Here is an 8,610-nt window from a genome sequence, read left to right as displayed (position 1 = left end):
CAGGGCCGATCCTGGGGTCACTCATGCCTGGGTGCAAGAATATTTTTGGTGCCCCCCTCTCCTCCCGGTGGGTGTGGCTATATTGCTAACTCCTTCCCTTTACAAACATAACACTTCTAACCACACCCAATTTTTATGGAAACCACATACCTTCAACCCAGGTCATATGTCACCTACTTCCTACAGTGTTAGTTATGCCCCCAAAAAGCTTATTAGTGCCATATTTGTGCCCAGCTTCCCAGTGCCGCCTCTGTCCACGTACAGCTTCCCAGTGCCATCTTTGTCTCAAATAGCTAGCCAGTGCCATCTTAGTCTCAACATATTTTTGTCCACATCTTTTCAGTGCCACTTTTGTGTCCAAATAGCCATTTTTGTGCCCAAACTGCTGACCAGTGTCAGTGTTGTCTCAAAATTACTAATCAGTGACATTTCTTTTTCAAAACAGCTTACCAGTGCCATCTTGTCAGCTGGTAGTGATTTTGTATGAACTGGGTGTAAGCTGGGTGTATTTTGCAGAGTCAATGTATTTGTAATACAGAAATGTATTTACAGATGTATGTGAATTCAAATGTATATTTGTGTATAATATTAATGTGTGCAGATGCAGTTATTGAATATTTGTATGGAATGTATTCGTAAATGCAAGAATCTATTTGTGAGACGTGTGTGTGTGTGTATATGTTTGTATGTATGAGTGTCCTTCGCTGGACGTTACTGTGTGTGCATGCATTGTTGTTTTCAGCAGTATGTTTGTTTATTTTTCTGAATATCCCTGTGTGACTTATCTCACCATTCTCTTCCACTTTTGGCTCTATCCCATCCCCAGGGGCGTTGCTCTGTGGGCTAGGGTCTTCAGCCCAAAAAATACATTTGATAACCCCTCATATAGTTGACATTAAGCTTGCCCAATCATCCACCTCATCTGCACCATAAAAAATATAAAATGCTGCCCAACCCTCTCCCCTCCCCTCAACCCCTCTTTGTGTCTCTTTAGCCACCTCCCCTCCTGTGTCCTCTTTAGCCCCTATACCCTCCTATCTGCTTATGTGGGCCCCCCCCTCCTGTGCCCTCTTTAGCCGCTTTCCCCATCCGGTCCCCTTATGTAGCCCCTCCCCTCCTGTGCTCTTCTTTTGGCCCCTCCCCTTCTTATGCCCTCTTAGCCCCCTTTCCTCCTGTGCCCTTATGTAACCCCCCTCCTGTGCCATCTTTAGCCCCTACCCCACCTGTGCCCTTATGTAACCCCCCTCCTGTGCCATCTTTAGCCCCTTTCCCTCCCGTGCCCTTATGTAGCCCCCTTCCCCCTTCCCTGTGTGTGCTCACCTTCCAGCCTTATCTTTCAGCTTTACCTTCCAGCCCAGCCAGCCTTCCAGGAGCTCTGAGGGCCTTCAGACAGGAGGTGGAGTTTAAAATGAAGGGTGGGGCCTACCACCGCAATGTGCCTCTACACACAGAGCGCCTGGGCACTGCACACCCCGTGCACCCGCCCCGGATCGGCTATGTATAAATACATATTGAACACCTGTGATGTGCACGTTTCGCCATAATGAGGTTCTTCAGAGGTATACCATTAGAAATATAAATACAGTGTTCGGGTTGGTATAGCATGGGGGGTTGGAAGGTTGTATAGGGTTAGCATTAACCAACAAAAATGTATTTAGATCCTAGACATATCAGACATTTAACAATCAGTGAATTTTGAATTTGTTTTCTTTTTACATTTCACATTTATATTATAAATAATATTTTATTCACATGTAATGTTGTGTGGGTCTCAGTATCCCAGCTGGATATACCCTGCTTAAGTCGGCTTCCCCCTGCCAACTACTGACCACTAAATCTTTCACTGATTCCTGGTTGATAGAGTATTGGCCATTAAAGTTGATATAGCTACCCCAGGGACGTGATTTCCGCGAGGCAAACAAGGCATTTGCCTTGGGCGGCATTCTGCAGGGGACAGCAAACAAAGCCGCCCCAAACGCCCAGGCAGATCTCTTGCTTGCCTCGTGTCCTGGGGGGCTCAAGAGCTGGCCAGCTGGCAACTTTTGAGCCCCCTGAAGCGGGCAGCGAGGGAGCATACTCACCTGAGCTCTTGCTGCTCAGCTCCCTCCGCGCCGCTTAATGAAGCCGGGAGCCGGAATATGACATCACTCCGGCTCCTGGCATCACTAAGCGGTGCACGAGGGAGCTGAGCAGGAAGATTAAAACTCCCTTGCCGCCTACTCTGCCTGTCCGACCAGCAGCCCCAGTGGACCGCAGTTAAACCTCCCCTCCATTAGGACACAACAGTATAAGTCCAAGGAGAAAATTCCATTAACAAATAAATAAAATACTTACAGGACAAGGAGAGGAATAGTTTTCTTCCTGGCACATAGCAGTCTGAAGGTAATAAAACAATACATTCAGGGTTTGCAGGAATTAATGTCTCGCACCAGGGAGGTATTATCACATTAACCACTTAAGGATGCGGCAATTGTACAAGTTCTGACCAAAACAAAACTTTGAATTCGAGCCATATGTCTGTTCAACCATAATTTATATCTTTCATATTAAGTACATCCCCACTTATTACAAATCATTTCATTTCAGGAGAACAGAAGGGCAAGAAAGAGAGGATTGCACACAAGCAACTATATGGAAGTGGGTCGATTTAATGCTGCCACTTGTTTTGTGAGGTGGCCAAAGAGGTCTGCTAGTCTGGGATTCAGCCAGCACTCACCGCGCTAAAGACAGAGAAAATAATAGATCCAGTAATGATTCCTGCAGGAATTACTGGCTATCTCCAGACTCTTGATAGTGCAATAAACAGGCCATCCAAGAGCCATCTGTGTCACGGTTCTTATTCCTCGGAGGCTGGACCTTGGTGGCTCCAGACGGCAGACCTTGGTTTATCTCATCGTTTATCCTGACCTCTGGCATCCTCTGACTTTGGCTTATCCTCGTTTATCCTGACCTCTGGCATCCTCTGACTTTGGCTTATCCTCGTTTATCCTGACCTCTGGCATCCTCTGACTTTGGCTTATCCTCTATTATCCTCCTGCATTTTTTCCTTGCCTGTACTGCGACTTGGAGCTATATCCTGCACAGCCCCGTGCACAGACTCACAGCCCAGGTGGCTTCTTATCTGGTCACCTTGGAGTGTGTATATTTGCAAGATCCTGACAATCTGCGCATGTAAATCATTGAATACATTGAAAAAAGAATGAGAGAAAGCAGCGTGGAAACTTTGTGAAGTCTAGCCTGCAAGAGGTTGTGAATTAGGTGAAGAATTCATGGGAGAAAATTATTGACAACTGTGTTGCCAATGCACTACGTGCAGGCTTCATGGACTAGAAATACTCATTTAAGGAGAGCTATATTGCTGGACATGAGAGATTGGAGTCAAAGCTTCTACAGAAAATGGAGTTGCAAGAAACTCAGGCCGAAATTCAGGATTTGGAGAGCTATGATGATGTTCCAGAAGAAGATGACATGATTGTCTTTGAATAAATGTTTTGTTGTACATTAATTGTTGTAGTTGGAGATAAGGTGATTGCGCACACATTGGTAAATATTTTTTTGGTTTTTGGTGTGTCATTCCTAGGCTCTGTAAATATAAAAAAACGACATAGGGTAATATGTATCAACACAGTAAATACAATAAAAAACTTGGAACACCCACAATATTTAGAGCCGATATGAGTTGGCTCTAAACTGTAACAGCAGGTACATCAATCAGATGTAGATATGGAGATGTATGGTCAGGTCCCCTAGAAGGTGTTGAAATGCCTCTGTGTACTAAATCAGAAATAGGTAGATAAAAGGTACTTTTATAAAGCAGCATAAAATAAAAAAGCAGAATGCGTTTCGACCTTATAAAATAGGTCTTCCTCAGGTGAAGCATATGAGCAAATGCTCTTATATACCGTGCATAATAGATAAAAACAATTAACAGGTGATTGTTCATTACATAGCCCCATCCCCTTCCCCAAATATGGAACGTTTCCGCCTCACCCAACATGGCCGGCGAGGTTATATCTTAGATGGAAATGTGCGGTCCCACGCCGGCGATCGCGGTTGGGGGGACTCCCAGGGAGCCCCCACGCGGCACATCTTCCTCCTCCGGTCTCTCCCAGTCATGTGAGAGTGAGGTCCTTGCGAGGACCTCACAATCACATGGCCGGGATAGCTGGCTTCTGTATTGCCAGCAGGGGGACCAACTGTAATGACAGTTGGTCCCCCTGCTGGCTGAAAATAAAATTTAAATAAGTTAAACAAGTGTAAAAAAAAAATATATACTTAGATCATATATATATTATATATATATGATCGAAGTATATATATACACATATACATACACACACATACACCGTCTAGGTGTATTTTAATATTAATATATATATAATTATATATATATATTAATATCAAATTACACGTAGACTGATACTGATTAAATATATATATAATTATTGTTATATATATATTTATAAATAATATAAAAAAAATAAATATGTAAATACGTAAAAAAATAAAATAAAAAAATAATTAAAAATAAAATATTAAAAAATATATAGATGTGTTTTATTTCGTTCTAACTGTATTGTGATATTAATATATATATATATTTATATCAAAATACACGTAGAACGAAATAATATATATATCTATATACATAAATATATACGTATATATCACTATATATATACCTATTTATAAATAAAAATATTTAAAAATATATATATATATACGTATATATAAACATATGTATATATATACATATATTAATTCTACACATATATTTATGTAATAATTTTACATAATTAGGTATCCTAATTAATTACAATTAGCGGGACCTGCCTGACCACCCATGCCGAAAGTATAGGGAATTTAATTTGCTAGCACTATATTTAACCCTATAACTTTCCAAGACACCATAAAACCTGTACATGGGGGGTACTGTTTTACTCGGGAGACTTCGCTGAACACAAATATTAGTGTTTCAAAACAGTAAAATGTATTACAACCATGATATCGCCAGTAAAAGTGATGTTTTTTGCATTTTTCACGCACAAACAGACGATATTATTGCTGCAATACTTTTTACTGTTTTGAAACACAAATATTTGTGTTCAGCGAAGTCTCCCGAGTACAACAGTACCCCTCATGTACAGGTTTTATGGTGTTTTAAAAAATTACAGCGTCAAATATAAGGCTTGTGTTTAATTTTTTTCACATTAAAATTCGCCAGATTGCTTACGTTGCCTTTATGACCCTATGGTAGCCCAAGAATGAAAATTACCCCTATGATGGCATACCATTTGCAATAGTAGACAACCAAAGGTATTGCAAATGGGGTATGTCCAGTCTTTTTTAGTAGCCACTTAGTCACAAACACTGGCCAAAATTGGCGTTTTTTGCATTTTTCACACACAAACAAATACTAACGCTAACTTTGGCCAGTGTTTGTGACCAAATGGCTACTAAAAAAGACTGGACATCCCTTATTTGCAATACCTTGGGTCGTCTACTATTGCAAATGGCATGCCATGCCATTATGGGTGTAAATTTATTTCCTGGGCTACTATACAGTCTCAAAGGCAACGTAACCAATCTGGCGAATTTCAATTTCAAATGTAACATGCTATATTTGACCCTGTAACTTCCCAAAACACCATAAAACCTGTACATAGGGAGTACTGTTTTACACGTAAGACTTTGCTGAATACAAATATGTGTATTTTATTGCAGTAAAAGCAAACAGTATTAAGACATTGACAGTTAAAATGTCATGTAGAACGAAAAAAAATAAAAAAAAATCTTATTTTCTCCCATTTTTTTCATATTAAATTATGTTTCATAGCTAAATATTTGATATTAAATGAAAGCCCTGTTTCCCCTGAATAAAATGATATATAATAAGGGGGGGTGCATTTAATATGAAAGAGGTGAATTACGGTTGGACAGACATATAGCGCAAATGCCAGGTTTTGTTTACGTTTTGTTTCGTTCACAACTTGTACATTTGGCTGCGGTGTTAAGGGGTTAATTATATTCTTATTACCAGGAATAAAATAATAACATAATAATATATTTGGTAGATTGGTCAAAAAAACAAAAAGGTGTTAATCATTGTGGCAATTGTAATGCCTGTAAAAATACCCACTTCATTAAGAAAAAGAAATGCATTTTCACATCCAGCAGAACTAAAAAAGATTTTAACATCACTTCTTTTGTTACATGTGAATCTAAGAATGTTATTTATTTATTACAATGTACGTGTGGTCTACAATATATAGGAAAGACATCAAGACCTTTAAAAACAAGAATTAATGAACATATGAGAAATATCAAAATCGGCTTTTTAAATCACAGTGTGTCAAAGCACATTTTGGAAAAACATAATTCCAATCCAAAAGAAATGGAGTTTGTAGCAATCCAAAAAGTGCTGACACGCTGGAGAGGTGGTAATGATGGTTTTAATTTAGGTAAAAAAGAAGCAAATTGGATATTTGAATGACAAACTCTGTGCCTTGAAGGATTGAATATAGATTTTGAAATTGGACCAATGCTTTAAGTAATATATTCCTCTTTTACACATTTTTATCACTTTTAATAATCTTAATTTTATTATTTATATGATTTACTACTGTTCTTAACATCCTTGTATTATTATATAATGCGTGCTGTTTTTTCATGGTGATTTGAATTAAATGAATCTGTTTTTATTGTTTATATTTTTGCCTATACTCTTCCCTGTTTCAAAATGGTGATTATAATGAATTCTCTTAACGAACACTGTTCCTATGTACCTTCTGATTGAACATTGCCTTCTGATTGGCAAGAACTGAGGGACAACAGGCATAGATGCCCAAGCTTACGACCGCCGGATACATGAGGGACGCAACCGTAAGTTAACAGTACACGTGATCGGCCGCGATATGGAATAGACGTGCGGCCATGTTGGGAAGGTCGTGCACATTCCCATCTAAGATATAACCTCTGAATGCAAAAGAAAAACTCGAAAAAGTTAGGAGGTGTCTGGGTGCTTCAAGAAGTATGTAGGGTGCGTATAAACACAGGTGTTCCAATCACCTTAGAGGTACAAATAACAGATATAGAGGATAATACAATTACCACATAAATACAACACCCAATGTGACACTTTTTGTGGGTATACTTCCCAATAGTTGCGTCTGATGGTAACAGTACAATTCTTTCTTGGAAAATCTACAAAAAACAGATATTGCCACACATAGTGAAATCCGTCTGATAATGTAATAAGAAGAGATATAAGATGTAAACTCACAAGTATAGAGCCGTACCAGGCTCTGTATGATCAGCGTTGGGGTGCCAATAACTGGCTTTGAAAATACTCCAAAAGCAGGATCTTTGCAGTAGAAGAAAATGTATTAAAACAATAATAATACCATGAAATAAAAATAGGACATAGATAAGCAGTCTGTAAAGAGATAATAGTATACACTACCGCAATGTATGTAATAAGTCCTTATTAAAAGTCCAAATTGCAAACGTGTTTCGACTATGAAAAGTCTTTCTCAGTGCAGACTTTTAATAAGGACTTATTACATACCTTGCGGTAGTGTATACTATTATCTGATTAAAACAAATGAGTATTGTGTTTTTTTTCTAAAATAAATAAAAGTATGCTTTATATCCTCCCCTCCCTGGGCAAAGGTAAGAAGGGAGGGGGGATATAAAGCATATTTTTTATTTATTTAAAAAAAACAAAACACAATACTTATTTGTTTTAATCAGCCCCCTCCCCCACACTGCCCCACCACACACACTACCCCCACTGCACCCCCATACACACACTACCCCCACACACACTTCTCCCCCATACACACATTGCCCAAACTGCATCCCCATACACACATTACCCCCACTGTACCCCCATACAAACACTGCCCAAACGGCCCCCCCATACACACACTGTACCCCCATACACACACTGCCAATATGCATCCCCATACACACACTGCCCCACTGTACCCCCACACACACACTTCACCCCCATACACACTGCCCAAACTGCACCCCCATACACACACTGCCCCCACTGTACACCCATACACACACTTCTCCCCCATACACACACTGCCCAATATGCATCCCCATACACACACTGCCCCACTCTACCCCCACACACACACTTCTCCCCCATACACACTCTGCACCCCCAAACACATACTGCCCCACTACACCCTTATACACACACTGGCCCCATACACACAGTGTTCCCACTGCACCCCATATATACACTGCACTCCCATGCACACACTACACCACTACACTGTAGTGGTTATTGTGCCTGGATTGTTTCTTTAAATAATCTATGAGTGCCCCTCCTGAGATTAGGCTCTGGATCCGCCAGTGGACTGATCTTTTTATTATCTTATTTTGACTGATTTCTAAACAATTTTACAATAATAATGGGAGTATTATCGCTGTGAAGCTTTGTGATACATCCAGACACACCAACAATATGGAGCTCCTAGAAAAGAGGGTCATTAGAACAGAAAAGAGGGACAGAGGGATTTATGTCCAAATTAGGGGCTGTCCCTCACAAATAAGGACATTTGGTAACAGAGATGATCCTGGGTGGGTGCAATT

This window comes from Pelobates fuscus, chromosome 5 (assembly GCF_036172605.1).
Source record: "Pelobates fuscus isolate aPelFus1 chromosome 5, aPelFus1.pri, whole genome shotgun sequence".
Taxonomy (NCBI): Eukaryota; Metazoa; Chordata; class Amphibia; order Anura; family Pelobatidae; genus Pelobates; species Pelobates fuscus.
The sequence above is the reverse complement of the archived record's forward strand: the minus strand, read 5'-3'. Positions refer to the sequence as shown.